The sequence below is a fragment of the Staurois parvus genome, unplaced genomic scaffold (assembly GCF_062004578.1).
Source record: "Staurois parvus isolate SC_StPar_1 unplaced genomic scaffold, SC_StPar_1.0 ptg002753l, whole genome shotgun sequence".
Classification (NCBI taxonomy): Eukaryota; Metazoa; Chordata; class Amphibia; order Anura; family Ranidae; genus Staurois; species Staurois parvus.
In genome coordinates this window covers 707,629-733,786 of record NW_028320549.1, presented here as the reverse complement: position 1 = coordinate 733,786, position 26,158 = coordinate 707,629, and the positions used below count along the sequence as shown (strand labels likewise).

The 26,158-nt window shown below is 42.7% G+C and overlaps 1 protein-coding gene and 1 pseudogene across 1 annotated transcript in view; both read right to left on the bottom strand.

The window, feature by feature from the left end:
- Positions 1-26,158, bottom strand: part of GLIS1 (GLIS family zinc finger 1) — a 205,081-nt gene that overhangs the window by 127,594 nt on the left and 51,329 nt on the right. The window lies entirely within an intron of this gene.
- Positions 11,652-11,770, bottom strand: LOC149429284 (5S ribosomal RNA; annotated as a pseudogene).

Genomic DNA, 26,158 nt, shown 5'->3' with positions numbered 1-26,158 from the left:
CTATCCGGCACCAAACCGCCAGTAGCAGATCCTTTAAAGCAGAACTACACTGTATCTGAGCAGCACAAACCAAAAACACTATTTAATTCATTTTTAATATTCAAAGCAAACTGCCTCATCTTGCCATGTTTCCATGTTTTATTTTGCTGAGAAATCACTTTAAAAAATACCCCTCTAGCATTTCTGGCCGTGACCATCTTAACCTCCCTGGCGGTATTCCCGAGTGTAGCTCGGGGTAAAGTTCCAGTACCAAAAGCGGTAACCCCGAACTACACTCGGGAATACCATGCAGCGCTGCTCCGGGATCTGTTCTTCTCTTACCTTGTCCTGCGCTCCCGCGATGTCCCTCCTGCAGTGTCCCCTGTAATGTCCTCCGGCCGATGCTGGCAGCTGTCTTCTGGGTTCTGTCCCCTGCGATGTCAGGACGTACGGGGACAGAACGGCGGGAAATTTGAAAGTTGTAAAAGTGACATTCACTAAATACACTAAAATCACATAGTATTACATTACTGTATCAAACCATTTCACATACATTTTGTCCCGAGTGCTTTGTCCTGTCCCCTGCCTGCGTTTTTACTGTTCTTTCTGCCTAGAAACTGAGAAATGTCCACGGCATCCAAAAAGTGTCCCTTTAGGTCAAAAACAGTTTTAGACCGGCTAGAGAACAGCGATAGTAAATTAGAACCACTTGCAGAATTGAGTGATAAAGATTCGTGGGGAAATTCGTCATCAGACACTGAAAACGATTTTGCGACTTTGCTCAGTCATGTGCGAATTTGGCGCTATTTTTCAAATTTCAGTGTTTTTGGTTTGATTATATTATTGAATTAAATTTATTATTATTATATTATTATTTTTTATGATTATTTATTAAATTATAATTTATGATTTTGTGTTTAAAATTTTATCATACCCGGGATGTTTAATAGACTCTTGTTCGTACAGATTTCAGTTATTCCTAAAAATTACAGGCCTACAATAAAAAAAATACATATTTCTATGCAAAAAATGTACCGCTTTGAGCACAGAAATATGGACATAATCAGACCGCTAGGGAGGTTAAGTATGTACCGTATATACTCGAGTATAAGCCGACCCGAATATAAGCCGAGGTACCTAATTTTACCACAAAAAACTGGGAAAAACTATTGACTCGAGTATAAGCCAAGGGTGGGAACACCAGTGGGAAGAATCGTGCCTCATCATTGGTGTCAGTGGGAGGAATAGTGCCCCATCATTGGTGTCAGTGGGAGGAATAGTGCCCCATCATTGGTGTCAGTGGGAGGAATAGCGCCCCATCATTGGTGTCAGTGGGAGGAATAGTGCCCCATCATTGGTGTCAGTGGGAGGAATAGCGCCCCATCATTGGTGTCAGTGGGAGGAATAGCGCCCCATCATTGGTGTCAGTGGGAGGAATAGCGCCCCATCATTGGTGTCAGTGGGAGGAATAGCGCCCCATCATTGGTATCAGTGGGAGGAATAGTGCCCCATCATTGGTATCAGTGGGAGGAATAGTGCCCCATCATTGGGATCAGTGGGAAAAATAGCGCCCCATCATTGGTATCAGTGGGAGGAATAGTGCCCCATCATTGGTATCAGTGGGAGGAATAGTGCCCCATCATTGGTGTCAGTGGGAGGAATAGCGCCCCATCATTGGTGTCAGTGGGAGGAATAGTGCCCCATCATTGGTATCAGTGGCAGGAATAGTGCCCCATCATTAGTATCAGTGGGGGGAATAGTGCCCTATCATTAGTATCAGTGGGGGGAATAGTGCCCCATCATTAGTATCAGTGGGGGGAATAGCAACCCATTATTGGTGTCAGTGGAATAGTGCCCCATCTTTGGTGTCAGTGGGAGGAATAGTGTCCCATCATTGGTGTCAGTGGGAGGAATAGTGTCCCAACATTGGTGTCAGTGGGAGGAATAGTATCCCATCATTGGTGTCAATGGGGGGGTGGAGGAATAGTGCCCCATCGTTGGTGTCAGTGGGGGGGAGGAAAAGTGCCCCATCGTTGGTGTCAGTGGGGGGGAGGAATAGTATCCCATGATTGGTGTCAGTGGGGGGTGGAATAGTGCTCCATGATTGGTGTCAGTGGGGGGTGGAATAGTGCCCCATCATTGGTGTCAGTGGGGAGGGGGGAAGAATAGTGCCCAATCGTTGGTGTCAGTGGGGGGGAGGAAAAGTGCCCCATCGTTGGTGTCAGTGGGGGGGGGGAATAGTGCCCCATCATTGGTTTCAGTGGGAGGAATAATGCCCCATCATTGGTATCAGTGACACCAATGATGGGGCACTATTCCTTCCACTGACACTTGCTGACCCCTGTTCCAGTATGGTGCTGCTGCAGCCAGCATATGTGGTTGCAGCAGCACCTAAGCACGGCACACTTACCTGCATCTCCTTCACTCGATTTTCGTGGGGCCGCTCAGCTCCGCCTCCTCGCTGGTGATTGGCCGCCTGTGTGCCTTTCCTGAACTACAGTTCTGGTGGCCAATCACCGGTGAGAAGGCGAAGCCGAGCAGCCGCGCGAACATCCAGTGGACGAACTGAATGAAGGAGCAGCCGCGCTTCCTGGATCGGATCGTCGTGGGACCGGAGCCAGGTAAGAGACAGCAGCCCCCTGCAGACGTTGACTCGAGTATAAGCCGAGGGGGCCGTTTTTCAGCACAAAAAATGTGCTGAAAAACTCAGCTTATACTCGAGTATATACAGTACTTCCTGGAATCTGGATTGCATCTGCTCTTAGCTCAGACATGCAGGCAGAAGGGTGTGCTTAGTTGAGAAAGCCCCTGATCCCCTGCTGAAGACTTCTGGGATGTGTGACATCATTTGCCTAGGCATGGAAACCAGGAAGTAACTGAAGAAAAAAAAAAATTTAAAATGAGTAAATCTGATATACTTTCCTACTTATTTACTAATGCTAGCAGCATAAGGATTAAAAATAGTCAGTGTTGATTAGGAGAGTGAAGTTCCGCTTTAAGTCCTGCAAGTTGTGAAGTGGGGGCTCCATAGATTGGACTTATTTTTACAGTACATCTCACAGTTGCTAGATTAGATTGAGAATTTGGAGGCCAAATCAACATCTTACACTCGTTCCCAAATCATTCTTGAACCATTTTTGCAGTGTGGCAGGGTGCATTACCTGCTGAAAGTGGCCACTGCCATCAGGGAATACCAATTCCATGAAGGGCTGTACTTGGACTTCAACATTGTTTAGGTAGGTTGTACATGTCAAAGTAACATCCACATGAATAGCTTGACTCAAGGTTTCCCAGCAGAAGATTGCACAAAGCTTCACACTGCCTCCGCTGGCTGGACTTCTTCCCATAGGGAATCCTATTTCCCTGGGGTCCTCTATTCCCCTGGAAAGTGAAAAGAAAACTTGATTCATCAGACCAGGCCACCTTCTTTCATTGCTCTGTGGTCCAGTTCTGATGTTTACATGCCAACTGTAGGCGATTTTCTCTGTGGACAGCATGGGCACCTTGACCAGTCTGCGGATACACAGCCCCATACACAACAGGTCATGATGCCCACTCCTTTCAACACATTAACTTCAGAGAACAACATGTTTACTCGCTGCCTGATATTACCCACTGACTTTCAGATACCATTTTAACAAGATAATAAATGTTATTCACTGTGCAAATATGTGCAACATAATGAGCAAGGGTAACTGGGGCAATGCAAGAAAAAGGGGAATCAGGACTGAGTAAAGGAACAAAGCAAGCAGCAGTAAGGGAACAGAATGCAAGGATAGTTCAAGAGCAGGATGGATCTGGCAGCAAGCAAGGCAATCAAAACACTTGTGCAGGGAGCAATAACATAGGTGGGACTTAAGTACCCTCCCAGCAACTGGGGCCAGGTGGAAGTGATTACAGGAACCTGCTGGCTGCTGGGATACACCCGCTGGTGGTCACTGCAATTACAGCCTTCAGCCCAGAGAACCATAGAGCCTCCAGCAGGTGAACCAGGTCATGACACTCCAGGAATTTTAAATCTCTGGTGAGGGAGCCTGATGGGGATTTCCAGATACTAGTTCCCCATCAGGTCTGCTCCCCTTTTGATTGACAGAAGGCAGTGTGCCGATCCTTAGCCAACAGCCTGCAAGTCAATTACAAGGAGAGAACAGATCTGATTGGGAAATAATGTCTTGGCTTCCCCATTAGGCCATGCCCATGACAGCATCACTAGTTGCTGGGAGCAGGGGTGGACTGACCATTTGGAAACTCGGGCACTGCCCGAGGGCCCAGGGTCAGTAGGGGGCCCCATGAGATGCCTCTGGTACCCTTTTCATAGGCTTTTTTGAGTTTGGGCAAGGACACAGGGGCCCCATGATTCCCTATTGCCCGGGGGCCCCATGAGTTGTCAGTCCGCCCCTGGCTGGGAAGCTGACAGCATCCTTAACAGCCAGCAAGAAGGAATGTGCAGCAGCGGCAAATATACTGCTCTGCTACACTGTGTATAGGGACAGGCACTTTGTCTGTCTCTGTCCGCCAACTTAGAGCAGGTCTTAAATTACCTCCAGCTTCGTAATATACAAACTAGAGGTAAATATTTTTAATTTGCTGCTCTAATAACACCACTTTGTACGTGGAATTACTGTATGTGAATCTGCCTCATGTGTCAGAAAAGTTACTGAAAAAGGTGGCAGGGATTTTTGGCACAGGCCATTTTAAAGGGCCATAGTGACAGACAAGCAGTGGCAAGAGGAGTGCAGGGGAGGGAGGTGTCAGGTTTTTGCCTTCCTCCTCCTGCTGTTTGTCTATAGAAAGTGTTATAGAAAGCCAAGACAAGCTGCAATTATGAATCCACCGTCTCCTTCAAAGTTGTTATCATATGGCCAGTTGCACGAGAGGAAGAGGGCAGATTGGACCTCATAACTAGAAAGCACTTACAACATGGGACAAACTACTATATGTACTTTCTCTCAGAGGGGGCAGAAATGTAAGCAATTTTTAATGTTAGATCGTCTTTAAAGTAGTAAGACAGCAATGGCTGTTTAAAGTGTATGGAAACCCTAACAATGTCCCCTTTTGGGTGGTTTGTTTTTGTTTGTTAGATATACCATTGAATGCATTTTATTACATCCAATGGGTATGTAAAAAAAAACCTGTTGTCAGCTGTTATCAATTACATTGTTTGCTTAAGACTACAGAACTATGCCCCCTCTTTGTTGTGGACATAAAGAAAGCGGCTGGGGTTCCGTCCTCATTTCATATTTCTGTTACTCTGATACAGAAGGGAGAGTTGCCATCCTAGGACCAGACGTGTGCTACTGGCAGAATCACCAAGTGCAAATAAATGGAAAAAAAAACAAAGTAATACAGCCGCCCCATCTAAAGTCAGGTAAACGGCAATATATTACATTTTTGTTTTTGGGTTTAAGTACACTTTAAGTATTTTTCCCTGTATGTTTGTTCTCATGTACTAGTACCTGCTAATCTTCCAACATTCACCATCTTCAGCCACTTTTCACCAGCCTAGTCCTGTTAGTCACATCACTTCTTCCATGAATCTAATTTCTCCCCATGTAGATTTGGGTGTGTCAAAGTTTCACGGTCAAAACCAACTTGTCTTAATGCAAGTATTCTCTTTCCAGTGGAAGAAATGAAGACGTTCTGAGTAGCATGTCTCATTTTCCAAATCTCATACACATGAATACATGACGTGCCTGAGTGGGGAAAACCATTTCATTGTCATTAACTGACACTCATTGAACCTAATGTGTACGGATCACATAGTGCAAAGAGCACAACAATAAAACATACCAAAACACTGAGCTGAAGGTAGGAGCATTAATGGATGACTCATATACCATCCTACCTTTCAGCAGTTAATCAGTACGAGGCAGAAATAATGAATTTCTGACAAGCAGCAATAAAACTGATCCATTTAAAGTGACCTATACCCAATCACTAAAATCTCATATGAGGTTTAACATGTTGATTGAATTTCAAAAGCTGTTTTCAATTTGAAACCTATAGTTTTCATGTGAACCTGTATTAAAGGTCCTTGTCTAGACAATTATTGTTATGAAAACTGTCTTCCAATTGCGCTCGTGTGTTGTCCCCATACCACATGCATTTCTGGTGTAGACTACAAGCAGTTGTGCCGAAACATTCGGCATATTAAATGAACATAGGTGGGTGAAGATATGGTAAGTCCATTGAGAAGATCTTTGGATTGATAGCAGTAAGTTTGATAGAGTAAAAATGATGTATGGTTAGGAGTCCAGTCCTGTGCTTGTTAGGCTACACCAGCCTTTCTCAATCAGGGTGACCAGGCACCTTGGGGTGCCTTGAGGTTTCTTCAGAGGTGCCTTGGCAATATGTCTAAAAATTGTCTAAAAGTTGTATACAAGCCAGCGGATGGAAAAAGCCTACCTTTTTGTCACACAAAGCCACAGGTTTTCATTGTGCACCATTACAACCTTCTAGCCGCCAGCATCCTGACAACCAATGACATCATCAGTTGCTAAGGAGGACATAGCCTTGCACAGCTTTGTAGTTTGACCCTCTCCTGCCCCTCTTCATCAGTGTTGGGTCACATTAGCTCCGTGATGGATAAAAACTGAGGGAGAAGAGAAACACTGGAATACTAGTTGGTACCAGTGTTCAAACGTGTATTTGCTTTGGAAGAATAAATCACCTCTAATGTTGGGTGTCCTCTGTGTGTGGAGGTTGCTGTGTTATATAAAACTATTAGAATAGTTTTTCACATTTTAGAATGGGGTGGCCTTTTAAAATGGACAGTCTTGAGGCACCACATTTTAGAATGGCCTCAATACTGTCCATAATGTTAAAGGGTGCCTCAGGACTGTCCATAATGTTAAAGGATGCCTCAGGACTGTCCATAATGTTAAAGAGTACCTCGGGACTGTCCATAATTTTAAAGGGTGCCTCGGGACTGTTCATAATATTAAGGGTTCCTCGGAACTGTCCATAATGTTACAGGGTGCCTCTGGACTGTTCATAATGTTAAAGGGTGCCTTGGGACTGTCCATAATATTAAGGGTTCCTCGGAACTGTCCATAATGTTACAGGGTGCCTCTGGACTGTTCATAATGTTAAAGGGTGCCTTGGGACTGTCCATAATGTTAAGGGTTCCTCGGGACTGTCCATAATGTTAAGGGTTCCTCGGGACTGTCCATAATGTTAAGGGTTCCTCGGGACTGTCCATAATATTAAGGGTTCCTCTGGACTGTCCATAAAGTTAAGGGTTCCTCGGTACTGTCCATAATGTTAAGGGTGCCTCTGGACTGTTCATAATGCTAAAGGGTGCCTCGGGACTGTCCATATTTTTAAAGGGTGACTTGACTGAAAAAAGGTTGAGAAACACTGGACTAGACTGGCTAACAGAACATACCCTTGATCAATATTAGAACAGTCAACTCAAGCACACCCACCTGTCCCATTTTTATTCAAACCTCACTTGCACAAGTCCCAATGAAAAGGGATCATTTAAAGCGGTATTAAACCCAAAACCAAAAATGTAATATATTGCAGCTTACTAATAATTAGATTTGGTGACTTCATTTGTTTTCTGGTTTTTTTTGTGTTTTTCTCTCTGTTTTCACCCGGTGATCTGGCCAGCAACACACCTCTGGGATTATACAGACTCCACTCTGGATGCCGGAGCATAGGAGCACCTTTGGACAGTAGCATTGCCAGTCTAGGGTAGGGTTATATGTACTAGCAGATTTAAATACACTAACAAAATTGAAGGCGAATTCCAGCTAACACTTTATAATCAGTTACGGCAAACATTTTTTTTATTACTTTTGGGATAAAGAATTTGCATGAATAAATAAAAGTTGACCATTTTAATCAACCTCACCAGTGTTAAATGTATTGCCTCATCCATGTAAACGGATACATTTTGCTGGAGAGCTTGTGTTTTTGAAAAACAACAGACTTACTGGCTGGATCACCAGCTACAAATAAAAGAAAAAAAGACTAAAAAAGGAACCTAATACAGCCATCACATCTAAGGATTGGTAAGATGCAATATATTAAATGTTTGCTTTTCGGTTTATTACCACTTTAAGACCCACTGGCTATCTTATTAGTTTGCTAACAATTAAAAATTGTATTGGACTCTCAACTATATGTCTGTCATTATCTTTACTTTATTAAACTTATTGTAAACTATTTGCATAGACAAAACTATTTAAAAGTTCTACCAGACCAATGATGTACAGCCAAGGCTGGAGTGATTGAATGCAGACCATAATGGCTAAGGCTGGGTTCACACCTATACAGTTTGTGTTTGATCCGTTCTGCAGTGCATTTTGCATTGCGTTTTGAGTTTTTGCACATGCGTTTTTGATGCATTTTAATTTTTTTGTTGCTAGGCAGATTTAAAATGCAAAACGCATCAAAAATGCATCAAAAACGCAGCAAAACGCACAACATGCTTTTCTGTAGCATTTCCATTGAAGTCTATGGAACCAAAAATGCAACTTTTTGCATTAAAAAAAGTCCCTGACCCTTTCCAAAAAAATGAACCGGGTAAAAAAGCGGAGATGTGAACATGTCCCAATAGGAAATCATGTTAAATGGATTGTACTGCATTTCTGCGAAAAGCAAAATGTGGCTGCAAACACTTGGGTGTGAATCTAGGGTAAAACAGACAGGAGGGGGATAGCATCACTGAGATGCAAAAAATAAAAAATATAATGCCTTTTCTAAACACCTTTTCTCCTAGCAGGAGAAAAGCAGCTTAAAAAACACACCAAAAGCCGCATTTTGCAAGCATGTTTAGGCATGTCAAGCATTTGGGCGTTCATTCATTCTATTGGTCAGAATGATAAACAATTTGGCTAATATTGTGTGACCATAAAAAAAGTTGGTAACTACCAAATGCAAAAATGCCAAAATAGCCCTGGCAGTGGAAGGATTCAAATATTCTATTCCATCAAAAATCAAATGCAACATTAGATTTTTTTGATAATATGAAATAAACAGTAATGGCTTCCAATTACTTTTGTCAGCTTCAAGCTAAATTACAGAAACTTTATAAAACTAAATGTCATCCATTTAAGGATTAGATCTACTTTAAAGTGACACTAACCGCTAGTTTAAAAAAAATCTATTTTGTAAAGTATGTATTTCTAACTCAAAAAAGTTCATCCTAGTGCTCTCAGGATTTCTCAACTCTCCAAGTTCTAAATGTAATTTTTTTTTTTGCTGCTGTGATGTGACTTCCTGTTAGAGGGTGACTACAATTGTTCTCCATGGTCCCACTGTATGTAGGAACCTAGCTACCCTCTTCTAACTCACTCCCGAGATGGTCTATGTACTATGGGATTTGTAGTGTGCATACAGCAGTACACATGATTACAACTAATGATCGCTGCTTGTTCCAAAAAAAGTGGAAGTGAAAGAAAAAAGAAGAGGTTCTGGAGCTCACATAGGACATTACAAGGAAGCAGAAAAGCATAGAGCAGCTGCAGCCGGTGAACCCAGAAGGCAGACCGGGTGAAGATGGAAGCCTTCTGTAGCGGTGACAGCGCACCACTGGAGGGCTATGTTCTAGGGTAAGTCTTTCAATGCATACTAGTATATTATGATATTACCTTGCAGCAGGACACTTTTTTTTACGAGTTTACTACCACTTTAATAGCAGCACTCCCTATGACATAAGTTGTACCATTTTGATGAAGCAATGAATAATGCAAAATAAAAATAAAACTGAAGTCTCCTTACATATTCCACAACTGGAAAAAAAGACATTTGACAGTCTCTTAAGCCGCTGGGTTCTAATCTGTGTGAGGCCTGGGTATCTCCAATTTAACTTAAGCTTGCTGAATTCTTACAAGCCTAGGAAACTATTTCTTCAACATTTCTTTACATGTAAAAACCAATAGGTGCTAAACCTCTAACCTTAGTATATAACGAACCACAATTTCAAGGGCACCAAGGTAAAAATAATATGTAAAAAAATTCAACAAATCTCCTCATAAAGTCCCTACAAGTGCGGTTATTCTGATTTATTAAACATGAAGGTCCGGAGCGACGTGTCATAAATTAAAGGCTTTTTCTTTTACATGTGCAGCACTGCCAAAGGTGATTCTATGTTTTGAAAAATTCTCAGCTTGTGAGGGAGAGTTTTCTATTTGTGACCAAGAGCTTCACAGAATTGTATAAAGTGATGTTGGCAGAATGGTGTGTGACAGCGCGGCTCCTCAGTTATATGGAAATATGATGAAACACTTCAGGAACGCAAGGATCCAAATAAACCAGACTTTGTGTTCAGCATCTTCACAGCCAGGGGAGAAGGGCTTATTATTTAGACGGCAGCCATAAACAAGCATAGTGCTAACAAACCACAGCACCCGAGTCTGGAGTCCATTTTTGTCCATCTTATGACCACTGTTACTTAGCTGAGCCCTACTACCCACCATAGTCACAACATGTGATGCCCCTTGAAGTGATCCTGTGCTTTTACCCATGCAGTGCATTTTTGTTTGTTACAATTACTCCAACTGCATAAGCACCTGAGGCAGTGTTATAGTTTGTAACACGAGTTATCTTTTATTATGTATCACCAGGGTTGCTTTAAAGTTGAAGTTTGTCTAAAAGATATTTTGAAAAGATGAGAGCACCACACTAGTTTGTACAGTCCTTTGAAAGATTTTATTTTGCAACCGCCAACATGTTTCGGGGGGCTCAGCACTCTCCTTCATCAAGGCTAAAAAGTTTCCAGAGATTTCTGCAGACAGGAAGATGTGACACAGCATAAGATAGAAATAAGGAATCATATCTGACTCCTGCCAGGTCTCATACATTTGGCTTCAATTTCATAATAATGCTTCCATTTTTAGGCCTACAGCTTAAGTGACCTAACATACCTAGAATAAAGAATGTCCCACTTTGTGCAGGGAGCTGGATCCTGGAGAAATCTTCACTGTAGGGATACCCTGTCCTCTTCCTGCCTCTGAACTTCTAACATATTGGGGGATAATAGCTGGCTCGGTTCAATAGAAAAAGTTCCAAACAAAGACCCGTCACCTCCTCCCCTCTCATCCACTGACAAAGGCTCTTTTATTGCTTTTACTGTAACACGATCTGTGAGTGGGGGAGAGAATCTTGTGCCTGATCAGACTCTTCCCCATTCACAGATCATGAAACAACTTTCCCAATGGAGGAGGAGGAGGGAGGAGGAGCTTTCTCTTTGGGAATTTTTTTGAGCAGCACTGGATATAATTCATATTATTTTTCTGTAAGATAAATAATATTTCTTTCACTCTTTGGGAATTTATTTGACTGAATTTAGCCCTGAGACACAAAGCTTTTAATAAAGATATAATAGATAGGCGCTATATATATTTACCAAAATCAAAATACAATATAGAAGGGATGTGTATATACAAATAATCCCTATAACTAATCACTCTATATAGTGTAAGGCCCTAAAAACTTGGGCCAACTGTAGTGACCCTAGATAAATCTTGTCTCAGTGTTGTTCTATTCTAAGCGAAGCTGCCCCTAATTAAGTTATAAGTGTGATTAACACTTATAACATTTAAATAAAATATAAATAGATAGGCGCTACATTTGCCCAAACAATACACTTCATATAGTGCAATAAGTACAAGATTAGTACCATCTGGGGGTTATCTCAATTTTGGTCCATGCAAAAAAATGTTAGCCTACAGCACCTGGTATTCCCAGGCGGTTTCCTATCCAGGTACTAACCAGGTCCAACCCTGCTTAGCTTCCGAGATCAGACAAGATCGGGCGCATTCGGGGTGAAGTGGCCGTGGGTGGCTAAGTGTGCTTAGACCAAAAAAGATATTGTAACCCCTCCGTATAGCAATTTAACCAATAGTGAACATGTGAAGTAAATAATAAAAAAACATGAATACAATGACAACTCTTGTAATTGTCCCAAAATAGAGTAACAGAAGATTCCAAAGAGGGCCAACAAAATCAAAAAAATTTGCAAAAAATCTTTTAATGCCCTACTCACTGGAATTTCAGAGGCAGGAAGAGGACGGGGCATCCCTGCAGTGAAGATTTCTACAGGATACAGCTGCCTACATGACATGGGACATAATCCATTACAGGCAAGTATGGCGAGTAAGGTCAATAAAGCTGTAAGGCTAAAAATAAATTTTAACTAAACTTCAGCTTTAACATAGGGAATGCTGATATTACACAAATGAACTGCATGCAGTTATTAGAACAAAATATTTTTCACAATAGTGCCCCTTTAAAATGTTTCCCTTGTAGCACGGGAACCTAGGGTCTGATCACACAGCCATCTGAAACTCTATCACTCCATAGGGTAAAACACCTCAGACATCAACTGTCCTCTCTAGTGCTAGAATTATTCTATGCAAGACTCGTCCTTTGCACACACATACAAGCTGAATAAAAGCAGACAGCTTTTCTGTAAAATCTCGTTTTATGTTATCCCATCTTTTCAAGTGCTGGTGTTCCCCTCAGGGATATTAGACTGAAATCTCCACTAAAATGGGGGACTAATGTATACGGATTTCTGCTTTAGCTAAATATGAGTAACTTGTTAGTATTACTTAAAGATTAAAAAAAGAATACATTATATACACAAATTTTTGACTAAGATGAAACCAGCAAGCAGCACAAGATGGGCAGCTCTTTAATTAAGTCATTTTTCTCACTTTAACAGAGAATAAAACTAGGTAGCTCTACAATTTGCCAGATGATCTCAGAATTTCCTTGCAGAATTCAGCTTTTCATACTTGGTAGCATTTTGTACGTGCCTCGAATGAATGACGTACCTTTCATGCTCCAGTCCTGCTCTCCATCTGTCAGCACTGTGCTAAAAATGTGCCAGGCAGCGTGAGCCTTTATTAAATGGTTGTAATCTCCAGCTTGCCACACCTTTGTAGTTCATATACCTAACCCAAAGGTTTCTTGGTCCTATTATGAGTCTGAGAGAACTTTATATTTCTATTCCATGCCACAAGTGTCATTTTATATGAAAATTCACAAGAAGCTAGCTTTAGTAAAGGCAAATTTCAGAAACAATATGAAACAAATCTTAGGTCTTGAACTTCCTACAGGGAAAATGGAAAACCATAAGCTGAACTACATGAATATGCATAGCAATTATTCCCAGTCCCACCCAAGTACTTTTTTATGCCCTCTAAAAAATGCCATGTTTCTGGTGTTGTTTCTGATATAGGAGCATCAACAGTAAGTTTCAGTACCTGAATTGTCAACACTATTAAATTGTGTATTGATGAACGTTTGTACCATCTATGGATTTGGTACTGGTGCCCTTAGCCCATTAGTTTATTTTAGCACAAATGTATCATGCTTGAAAGATTTGATTATTTATTCCTAATATCAACAACTCAAACTAACCACCAAACCCAGACTTTCTAAATCAGGATTCCTCTAGAGCAGGGGTAGGCAACCCCTGGCATTAGTTGCCGAAGGTGGCACACGACAGCATCAAGGATGGCACCCAAGGGGAGTCCTGGGAGTTCCACCTCCCAAACAAAGTCAGCTAGCGGCTGCAACAAAAGAAGCAGCAATGCGGCTGATACCCCACCACCACCTCTATTTTCGTTGACATCGGTTCCTGTGTTGCTTTCTCCACACTGAAGCTGTGTCGAGTCGGATTCCCCAGGTTGCTTGTTCTCACTTTAAAATGGTAATTATATTCCATATTTTTCCTCTTCTTTGGTACAGCACTCTTTTAGCCTGAGCCGGCTCATGGCCAGGTTTTTACTATCGGCGTACCTGTTGTGGCAGTTTTGGGCACTCCTACAGTGGGAATCAAGGTTATAACCCAGGATTCCCAACTAAACGGGTTGAGGGGCTCCAAGTGTTTTGCTCAATGCAGAGGAAACTGGCTTTTCAGTTTCCTCTTTTGTTCGTAAAGTCCGTTTCAAAACCTGGGGACTGGAGATTTTGAAGTGATTTGGGAGGGATGAAATCTCCAATCCTGGGTCAATGTTTTCTGAACTAATTGTACAGGTGTGTGCAGGGCTTTAAGTAATAACAGGACTAGGGTTCTGGGCTCCACCCCAGCCGACAGGAGGTTGTTGCCCAGGAGTCAGGATAGCTCCACCGAGGAGAAGTAGGGGGCCAGAGCAGCAAGGGTCTGCTACCTGTGTGCAAAGAGCCATTTAGAAAAGAGTCTGCAGGAGACAGCTGTGAGCCTGAAGTGGAAGGCCAGAACGGCAGGACTGTATGTGTAAGACAGGAGGCTAAAGGTCTGTGTTTGGAAGTAAAATGCTGAAAACCCCATGTGATGGAAATCTATGGTTTTGGACTTATGGAACTTTCTTTTAAATAAACTTGGGCAAAAACGGCCCTTAAAAAGAAGAAAGTGAGTGGCTGTGTGCTAGCTCTACCCTTGATGCTAGTTCTCACACTGCCCTCCCTCCAACCATTTCTCTCCCTCAGCATCCATGTTCCTGGCTCAGCTTGGACGGGATATAGCCAGAGAGGTTTGTCTTCAAATTGCTTCCACAGCAATCTTTTATGAGTAACAACTGCAGGAATTGGGGTGGGCCGAGGAGTGAAAGTGCATTAGTTAGCTGATCAGAGGTGTGAAGGTGCAGGAATTGAGGTGATCTAAGGTGTGAAAGTGCAGGATTTGGGGTGAGCTGAAGTGTGAAGGTACAGTAATTGGGATGATATGAGTTGTGAGGGTGCAGGAATTGGAGATGATCAGAGGTGTAAAGGTGCAGGTATTTGGGTGACCTGACATGGGAAAATACAGGAATTGGGACTGATCTGAGGCCTGAAGGAGCTGGAATTGGGGCTGATCTGGGTTAGAAAAATGCACAAATTGGGGTGAACTGACACCTGGAGGTGCAGAAAATGATACTCATCTGAGGTGTGAAGGTTCAGGAATTGGGGCTGATCTGAGGCTTGAAGGTGCAGGAATTGGGGCTGATCTGAGGTCTGGAGGTGCAGGACTAGGGGTTGATTTGAGGTCTTGAGGTGCAGGAATTGGGGCTGATCTGAGGTCTGGAGGTGCAGGACTAGGGGTTGATTTGAGGTCTTGAGGTGCAGGAATTGGGGCTGATCTGAGGTTTGGAGGTACAGGAATTTGGGCTGATCGGAGGTGTGAAGGTGCAGGAATTGTGATCAGAGTTCTGTGGGTTCAAGAATTGGGGCTTATCCGAGGCCTGGAGGCACAGGAATTGTTGCTGGAGACTGGGATGTGAAGGTGCAATAATTGGGGTGAGCTGAAGTGTGAAGGTGTAGAAATTGAGGTGATCTGAGGGGTGAAGGTGCAGAAATTGAGGCTGATCTGAGGTCTGGAGCTGCAAAAATTGGGACTGATCTGAGGTGTGAAGGTGCAGGAATTGGGGCTAATCTGGTGTGTGAAAGTACAGGAATTGGGGTGATCTGGGGTGCAAAAGTACAGACATTTGGGTGATCTGATGGGTGAAGGTGCAGGTATTGGTGTGAGCTGAGATGTGAAGGTGCAGGAATTGAGGCTGTCTGAGGATTAGAGATGCAGGAATTGGAGTTGATCTGAGGTCTGGAGATGCAGGAATTGGGGTGATCTGAGGTGTGAAAGTGTAGGAATTGGAGCTAATCTGGTGTAAAGGTGAAGGAATTGAGGCTGATCTGAGGCCTGAAGAAATAGGAATTGGGGCTGACTGGGGTGTGAAAGTGCAGAAACTGGAGCTGATCTGAGGTCTGAAGAAACATGAATTGGGCCTGTTCTGGGGTGCATTAGTGCAGGATTTTGGGTGATCAGAGGTGTGAAGGTGCAGGAATTGGGCTAATATGAGGTGTGAAGGTGCAGGAATTGGGCTAATATGAGGTGTGAAGGTACAGAAATCAGCTGATCTTGGATGTGAAAGTGCAGATATTGTGGTGATCTGAAGGATAAAGGTGCAGGAAATGGTATAATCTCAGGTGTAAAGGTGCAGGAATTGGGGTGATCTGTGGTGTGAAGGTGCAAGAAATAGGGTGATCTGAAGTATGAAGGTGCAGGAATGAGTGCTAATTTCTGGAAAAGTGGTAAATTACCAAATATTCCAATATTGTACCGCGCTCCAATATATTCTACCTCATGTGATATAGTGAATACCTGTGTGTGTCTCCAATTGACAAACAATTACATCAAACTATGATACTTAAATCCATAATTATTATAAATGTGAAAGATATTACATTTTTTATAAGTGAACAAACGGAAAATGAAGTGAAAGAGGAGAATATTTCTAAGCTATGATCTCCCAAATAGATTGATATTTCTCCTCTGTGTTTAATTTTAATCTGAACAAAACACCTATAATGTTAAAATGTATGTGGGGAAAAATATGTATATTTTTCTATTTATGTAGTATATTATTTAGTCATTCAGATGGGTACATCATATAATGTGCCGTTCAATTTGCCATATGATAGTCCTCCTCTGTATGAATTGAGATGGTATATTCAAACTGGGTAATATTATGGATCTGTGTCCACTGCGTGAACCTCTCTCTCCTCAGCTCAGCCTTCTCAATAGATCATTCTCCGCTGGCTGCTTGGCTTAATCCTCCATATATGGAACATGAAAAGAAGGGAAAAGAAACATAGTGTCTTATCCGGGATTACAGTTGTTTAATGTGCTTTGATTTTCCACTCACATTGTGAAAGATATAATAACGCTTTACATAAAATGTATCCAAATCGCATTAGGGTCAGCCTCATAGGTGTGTCTGCCTTCAGTGTGTATACTCGCCGTTCCTCTGTGGATGCGTGATGACGTCACCGCCCCTCCCCTATGCGTTACGCTACAGGGACTCGTAGCTTCCTCTGGGGGATGTAGTTTCCCCACATACATTTTAACATTATAGATGTTTTGTTCAGATTAAAATTAAACACAGAGGAGAAATATCAATCTATTTGGGAGATCATAGCATAGAAATATTCTCCTCTTTCACTTCATTTTCCGTTTTTTCACTTATAGAAAATGTAATATCTTTCACATTTATAATAATTATGGATTTAAGTATCATAGTTTGATGTAATTGTTTGTCAATTGGAGACACACACAGGTATTCACTATATCACATGAGGTAGAATATATTGGAGCGCGGTACAATATTGGATTATATGGTTTACATTTGCACACCTAGAGAGGGTGTATGTAGTACCTTGCGATCTAATATATATGTTTTTTATGCACTTAATTAAGTAATATTATAGTTTGTATTTAGTAAATAACTCCTTGTGGCTCACAAGTAATAATTTAACTCCACAATAATTGGTAAGTTACCAAGTTACCATAATGTTGGAGAAGGATCTGGGAGTTCTGGTAGATCACAAGCTTAATAATGGCATGCAATGCCAAGCTGCGGTTTCTAAAGTGAGCAAAATCCTCTCTTGTATTTTGAGGTATAGACTCAAGAGAGGAAGTTTTACCCCTGCACAAATCATTAGTACTGGAATATGCAGTTCAGTTTTAGGCACCAATTCATAAAAAGAACATTGGGGAACTGTTGAAAGCACAGAGAAGGGCAACTAAACTGATAAGAGGCATGGAGGAGCTCAGCTATGAGGAAAGATTAGAGGAACTGAATTTATTCTCTCTTGAGAAGAGATTAAGGGGGGATATGATCAACATGTATAAATACATCAGTGGTCCATATAGTGAACTCAGTGTAGAGTTATTCACCCTGAGGTCATCATAGAGGACAAGGGGGCACTCTTTACGTCTGGAGGAAAAGAGATTTAATCTCCAAATATGGAAAGTTTTCTTCACAGCAAGAGCTGTGAAAATGTGGAATAGACTCCTTCAAGAGTTGGTTCTGGCCAGCTCAGTGGATTGCTTTAAAAAGGCCTGGATTGTTTCCTATATACACAAAATAACTGGATACTAACATTTATAGGTAAAGTTGATCCAGGGATCATGCTGGAGTTTTTTTTCACTTCCTCTGGATCAGTTGTGGGTATAGAATTATAACTTTTTTTTTTTTTTGGTTGAACTGGATGGACTTTTTTCAACCAGACTAACTATGTAACTATCAATGTTTTCTTACTATGATTTAAATAGTTTACAGAATTTACTGTATACAAATTCCTTTTTGTGATTGAGTGTGTAAAGTTTACATTTTTTATATACTGTAACTGGCACACCATGCTCAAAAGGTTCCCTACCCCTGATCTAAGGTCTCTAACTTACACTCATGCATACACATACTAGGGCCAATTTAGACAGGCCAATTAACCTAGCAGCATGTCTTTGAAGAGTGGGAGGAAACCCATGCAAGCACAGGGAGCACATCCAAACTCCATGCAGGTAGTGCTTCGAACCAACAACCTTAGTCCTGCTAGGTGGAAGTGCTAACTAGTTAAGCACTGTGATAAATGTAGATAAAGTAGATAAAACATTCAGCATATATATTTTAAAAACTATTTCAACGGGCCCTCCATAGTGAAAAATAAAAAAGTTGGACTATCCTAGGATAAAAACTCTCCTGCCGTCCTCTCCCATCACTCCACTCGGCTGCAGGTAGCAAAGAGAAATATCCAGTACTTCTGGGTATGATGTAATCACTTCCTTCTGTAACGTCCTCTAGTGTAATATAGTTTTTCGTGTTGTATAATTAGAGGTTTGTTAGAAGCCTTGGAATGAGTCAACCTGGAGTTAGTCAGTGAGGTTACTTCAGGTTAAGGTTGGAGGGCTCTGAAGGTCAGTTCTCTGATACCTCCCCCTGCTCTAGAAACTTGGAGAAGTTTCTAGAAGTCAGTGGGCAGGGGTGAGGAGAGTGATACGCATACTGAGGGAAATCTGGCCAATCCCTAGGCAGGAGGCTTGGCATGGTGGCTAGGTCAGCCCTTAAATATGAGACAGCCTGGTCAGCAGGGGGAGTCCATTGGAAGATGGAGTGAGGAAGTGCTGCTGGTGTGGAGCCCGGGAGGGGGCCCCAGAGGAGGAGGGTCTGCAAACAGGCCGGAAGCTAGAAAGAAGGACCTCCACTGTCCCACAGTCTATCGGGTAATAATAGCCTGTCAGCAGAGAAGGAGCCAGCCCAGCATAAAGCCTGAAAGCAGCTTCAACCTTTAAAGCTACAGGAACAGGACAGTGTTAGTACTTCTACACCCCCTGGGCCAAAGAAGGAGGGCAGGTTACATTACCCAACTAGTTCTCCCTGGGACTTCATTACTTTGTGTCTTGTAATCCCTTGTAATGGGATACTCTCAAAACAGCCAGGTGGATGAGGAGATTTTCATCTGGGATCTGAGGAGGTTCATTAAGGGGACCAAGTGCTCCTTGCCAAGACTGTGTGCTGATTTTTGCATTTTTTGTGCTTAAGACTTTGTCTTCCAAGTTGTTTCAGTTTATCCCATATATCCCTAGAACCCATCCAAGTTAACCCTTAATAAAACAAAAACCAAGTTCATGGACTGTTTACTGACTGTAGCTGCAAGCATGGAAAATTGTATTTCCTAGCTGTGCAGAGGTTAGGGGGACCCAAAAACTCAGCGTCCCTCAAGAGGGGAGCGCTACACTTCCATTCCCACTTGACACTGCAGATGCGTGGTGACTGACTGCTCAGGCACCCAGCGCTGTCACATGGGGGTGAGGGGGCAGTTGTCAGCCCTGTGTAAGGGCCAGGTTTTCACCTGAGGTTTATGAAGGGCTAATTCTCTTTGTGCCTGATGTCTGAACACACTGGCACAGGAAAGAAAGGACGGTTAGGTATGTGTGGTTTGGGAGGAGGTTAAGCTAAACTTTAGTAACATCACCATTAGCCCTTGGCCATTCAATCCTAGAGGGTGTTTCCTTCTCAGTTCACAGGATGTTTCTGTGTTCTGAAGGGACCAGAGTTAAATTAGCCATGAATGGTTCTGACGGCTGGGTCAGGGATAGGATTTACAACATCAGCACATCAGTCCGATTGCAACAAGACCAATAACTGCTTGGCTGTCGCAATCAGGCCCCATATAGCGGTTTGGGAGATTTTGCTTGGATTCCACATATACTACAATATGTACACGTATATACTACATGTACACTTATCCCAAAATGTGTAGGATCGGAAGGCATTATTTTCATCTCCTTGCAACTAAAATTTTAGATTTTATAAGAGATAAAATAAATTCTTTTTTTAACATAAATCAATGGTTAACAAACATTTGGGAGCCTCTACAGTGAACAGGCCTTATCCCCTCCTGTGCCTGAAGTACCTTTCTTTGATACTTCAGGAAGGTGATAACTCTATACAGGGTGTCCCAAAAGTCTAAACACACTGGAAATAGCACTATATATACACTGCTAAAAAAATAAAAGGTACACTTTGAAAACACATCAGATCTCAATGGGGAAAAATCTCATGCTGGACATCTATACTGATATGGATGGGTAATGTGTTAGGAATGTAAGGATGCCCCATTGTTTGATGGAAATGAAAATGATCAACCTACAGAGGGCTGAATTCAAAGACATCCCGAAAATCAAAGTAAAAAATGATGCAGCAGGCCAGTCCATTTTGCTGAAATTTCATTGCAGCAACTCAGAATGGTACTCAGTAGTTTGTATGGCCTCCACGTGCTTGTATGCATGCCTGAAAACATCGGAGCATGCTCCTAATGAAACAACGGATGGTGCCCTGGGGTATTTCCTTACAGACCTGGACCAGGGCATCACTGAGCTCCTGGACAGTCTGAGCTGCAACCTAGTGGCGTTGGATGGACCGAAACATGATATCCCAGATGTGTTCTATTGGATTTAGGTCAGGCGAGCGTGGGGGGCATTCAATAGTATCAATTCCTTCATCCTTCAGGAACTGCCTGCAATCTCTCGCCAAATGAGACTGGGCATTGTCGTGCACCAGGAGGAACCCAGGACCCACTGCACCAGCGTAGGGTCTGACAGTGGGTCCAAAGATTTCATCCCCATACCTAATGGCAGTCAGGATGCCATTGTCTAGCTTGTAGAGGTCTGTGCATCCCTCCATGGATATGGCTCCCCAGACCATCACTGCCCTAAACACCAAAACAGTCATGTTAAAAGATGTTGCAGGCAGCATAACATTCTCCACGGCTTCTCCAGACCCTTTCATGTCTGTCACATGTGCTCAGGGTGAACCTGCTCTCATCTGTGAAAGGCACAGGGTGCCAGTGGTGGACATGCCAATTCTGGTGTTCAATGGCAAATGCCAATCGAGCTCTATAGTGCTGGGCAGTGAACACAGGGCCCACTAGAGGATGTCGGGCCCTCAAGCCACCCTCATGAAGTCTGTTCCTGATTCTTTTGTCAGAGGAATTCACCCCAGTGGTCTGCTGGAGGTCATTCTGTAGGCCTCTGGCAGTGCTCATCCTGTTCCTCCTTGCACAAAGGAGTAGATACCGGTCCTGCTTATTGGTTAAGGACCTTCTACGGCTCTGTCCATCTCTCCTAGAGTAACTGCCTGTCTCCTGGAATCTTCTCCATGCTCTTGAGACTGTGGTGGGAGACACAGCAAACCTTCTGGCAATTACACGTATTGATGTGCCATCCTGGAGGAGTTGGACTGCCTGTGCAACCTCTGTAGGGTCCAGGTATCGCCTTATTGCTCTACCAGTAGTGACACTGACCCTAGCCAAATGCAATACTAGTGAAAAACAGTCAGAAAAGATGAGTAGGGGAATAACTTACAGTGGCCTCTACCTGTAAAACCATTCATGTTTTGGGGGTTGTCTCATTGCTCCCCATCTAGTGCACCTGAAGTTAATTCCATTAATAATAATATATCACTATATAAGCTCACCAGACCTTAACCCCCTTGACGTCTTTTTTTATATAGCTACATAGTTAGACTGGCTGAAAAAAGACAAAAGTCCATCCAGTTCAACCATAGAAAAAAAATGTATAATCCTATACCCAGTTGATCCAGAGAAAGGCAAAAAAACCCAGAAAAGCATGATCTAATTTGCACCCACTGGGAAATAAATTCCTTCCTGATCCCCGGAGAGGCAATCGGATATTCCCTGGATCAACTTTACCTATAAATGTTAGTATCCAGTTATATTCTGTGTATCCAAGAAACAATCCAGGCCTTTTTTGAAGCAATCCACTGAGTTGGCCAGAACCAACTCTTAAGAGAGTCTATTCCATTTTCACAGCTCTCACTATGAAGAAACCTTTCCGTGTTTGGAGATTAAATTTCTTTTCCTCCAGACGTAAAGAGTGCCCCCTTGTCCTCTGTGATGACCTCAGGGTGAATAGCTCTACACCGAGTTCACTATATGAACCACTGATGTATTTATACATGGAGATCATATCCCCCCTTATGTATTATACATGTTGATCATATCCCACCTTAATCTCCTCTTCTCAAGAGAGAATAAATTCAGTTCCTCTAATCTTTCCTCATAGCTGATCTCCTCCATGCCTCGTATAAGTTTGGTTGCCCTTCTCTGTACTTTCTCCAGTTCCCCAATGTTCTTTTTGTGAATTGGTGCCCAAAACTGAACTGCATATTCCAGATGAGGTCTTACTAATGATTTGTACCGGGGTAATATGATATCTCTCTCTCTGGAGTCTATACCTCTCTTAATACAAGAGAGGATTTTGCTCACTTTAGAAACCAAGCTTGGTATTGCATGCCATTATTAAGCTTGTGATCTACCAGAACCCCCAGATCCTTCTCCACCATTGATTCCCCCAGTTGTACCCCCCCTAGTATGTATGATGCATGCATATTCTTAACCCCAAAGTGCATAACCTTACATTTATCAAGGTTACATTTATTTTTTGGGGTATGCTAAAAGAAAAGGTGTACTCAATGAAAATCAATATAAAAGGAACAAATGTGCTCAAACTGAGAGAAATGTGGAGTTACTGCATCGGATTCATGTGAATCTTGCAAAAGCGCGTGGAACTTTGCATCACAAATGGTATAAATTACATTGAATATGTTATTGATTAATATTCCAATGAAATACAATGTTGTTGAAAAATGTTTTGAAAATATGCATTTTGCCTATGTGTCCAGACTTTAGGGACACCCTGTAGATAATAGACTGGAGGAATTTTATTGGCACCTAGGTGTTACTTCTGGTTTAGAGTTGCTCTGTACTTTTCAAATTCTAATTGAGGAACATCTGTATATTGATTGAAGGTCTAAGCTCTTTTGGCTGTACTTCTCTTGAGGATCACAGGAGTTTCAGCCGATCTAGCAGTCTGCTAGTAGAAAATATATAATGCCCATATGTGCTTCAGGCGTTTCGTTTCTACTCTGATGCTACCTTTTCCTCCTGTTGCTGGAAAATATTTAAAGCCCATGTGTGCTTCAGGCGTTCAGTAATCTGTTTGAATCAATTTCACTTTTTAATGACTTTTTAATGCTATTTTAGGGAGAATTAAAAAGAAAATGATCTGACAGTTTTTTAAGACGTTGTAATGCTGCCTATGCAAGACAAAGTTACAGTGTCTCTAGAAAAGGTTTCTTCCAACACCATATATTTACCTTACTTGCACTGCCTTGCGGCTTCTTGCTTCTCAGCTGCCAGCGACACTACCCAACCCTTCTGAGTATGAGGAACCATGTGACCTTCTCTTTCATTGTAATAGTGCCCAAGCCAATTGCTAGGCCCTTAACACTGGAACATGATCAGGGCAGCAATGTCACGGTTCCACCAGGTCACCAATGCAGTCAATCTAAGTGTAGGCTGCAGAGGAGCAAATAAGCACAAGGGAGCACAGGGAACGTACGTATTGCAGGGGGGGGAGGGGGTCAGGGGATGCCCTTTCCATAGACACTGTCACCTTGTCTTGTCATTATTCGTGGAGTTGTAGTTAGTTTGTGTGTGTGTGTCACCCTCCTCATCTGCTAGGAGAAGCTAGAGTCTAATTGGCAGTAAGGATCAGAGCTGAGAAGCTCTGCAGACTAGCTCTCTGAGACTTCCCCCTGCACAAGAATTTTGCAGAAAGTTCTAGAAGCAGTGGGTGCAGATAAGGGGTTTCTAGTCTGCACTCTCAAGGGATCCTGGCCAATTCCCAACAAGAGGCTTGGCAAGGGGCCAGGACAGTCCTTAAGAGTGACAGAGCCTGCTCAGCAGCAGGAGAGTTCTGCTGGAAAATGGAGAGGATGTAAAAGGCTGGAGAGCAGGAGTCTGGGAGAGGACCCAAATGGAGAAGGGCTCACCTACAGGTAGAGGGAGGGAAGAAATCTTAGGACTTCACCGGCCCCCAAAGCAAGGACCACCTGTGCAACAGGGAACAAGCAGCCCAGCTAGAAGACCTGGTAGCAACCACCGACCCACCAGCAGCATAGGAGAAGGAATGAGTGAGTAGACCTGTACCCCCTGGGCCAGTAAGGGGAAAGAGGCTCTCTAGTGCAGTGGTTCTTAACCTAGGTTCGATCGAACCCCAGGGGTTCGGTGAGTCAGTCTCGGGGGTTCGGCGGAGGTGACCCACACCCGACTCATGATTTGTGATGACATGCCCAGTGGTCGGCAAGCCGCGGCTCTTGTGTGCCGGGCGCCCGCTCCCCTCCCTCCTCTCGGGCGGCAGGGACTCAAATGCAATGATTGGCCAGTCTCACTGCCACTCACATCCTGATAGCCAGTGATTGGCTGTCAGGATGTGTGTAGGCGGGGCAGCGTGACGAACGTGAGAGGAGCTAGGCTCCTCTCACAGTCCGCCCTGAAGACCGGAACGGCGCGGGAATACAGCGAGAGGAACGCGCGGAGCAAAGGTAAGTGAATTGACACAGGGGGGACTTAATATGGGGGATGAATTAATATGGGGAATGAATTACTATAGGGGGGATGAATTACTATGGGGAATGAATTACTATAGGGGGGATGAATTACTATATGGGGGATGAATGACTATATGGGGGATGAATTATTATATGGGGAATGAATTACTATATGGGGGATGTATTACTATATGGGGGATGTATTACTATATGGGGGATAAATTACTATATGGGGGATGAATTACTATATGGGGGATGTATTACTATGGGGGATGAATTACTATATGGGGGATGAATTACTATGGGGGATGAATTACTATATGGGGGATGAATTACTATATGGGGGATGAATTACTATGGGGGATGAATTACTATATGGGGGATGAATTACTATATGGGGGATGAATTACTATGGGGGATGAATTTTCATACCGTTTGTTACAACATATCTTTGCGAGCAATCCTTTTCGAGGATGCTGGACATAAAGACGAAGAAAAGGAACAGACTTTGTTGCGAAAATGACATGAGAGTGGCACTTGCCAAGGTAACTGGCCTCTGAAAGACAACAGCAGAAGTCACACTGATTTGCGGTAAATATTCATTATTTTGTTTTTGTGTGAAAATCATGTTTTAATGGTTTTGTTCTTTGTTCTTAATGGTTTTGTTCATTTTGTGCACCTATGTATAAATATATACCTATGTTTTGAATTTTAAAAATCATATTTTATTTTTCCAATTAAGAAGGGTTCGGTGAATGCGCATATGAAACTGGTGGGGTTCAGTACCTCCAAAAAGGTTAAGAACCACTGCTCTAGTGAGAAACTGGATTAGCTTTCTTACTCGGGACTGTTTCACACTGCAGTGGCAAGCACAGGATCCCTTGCCCAGGGATTCACCCAGAGCAGCTGGATAAAGGAGTATCTGGGGGATGGGGTGGTACTTCATGAGATGCTGGCTAGCTCTGCAAGAAGAAGAATCTGTTCTTTTGCTGTTAAGAGACTTGTACATAGTTCAGTTAGAATTTCCTCTGTTTCCATTTCCCTTGAGAATCCCATACTCTCCTTACCCTATCCAAGTTATAATTCCCCTAATAAAATCCAAAAAAAACAAGCTCAAGGACTGGCTATTGTCTCCTGGATGCAAGTCTGTCCAGAAAATGCATGTTGCCTGGCTGTGCAGGACTATAGGGGGACCCAAACTTCAGCGACTCCTAAGGGGGTAGTGCTACATGTGAAATAATCAAATTGATCATAATCTGGGATAAATGTACAAATTTCAACAATGTCACGGTTTCCAGATTAGTAGTTTGAAAGAAAGTCTGAACATTTAAAGAGCATCTAAGAGCAACAAGGACATAAATGGATAGTTAAAAAAAAAAAAAAAGATTAGGAAGATCTGCAGGGACAGAGAGTGACGTAAATGGGCACTTATACAAATAAAAGGGAACCAGTCTAAAGCAAGCATGAGGAAAAGCCTATTTGCAAGGCACGACTTATACAGTCCAGGTTTTTCT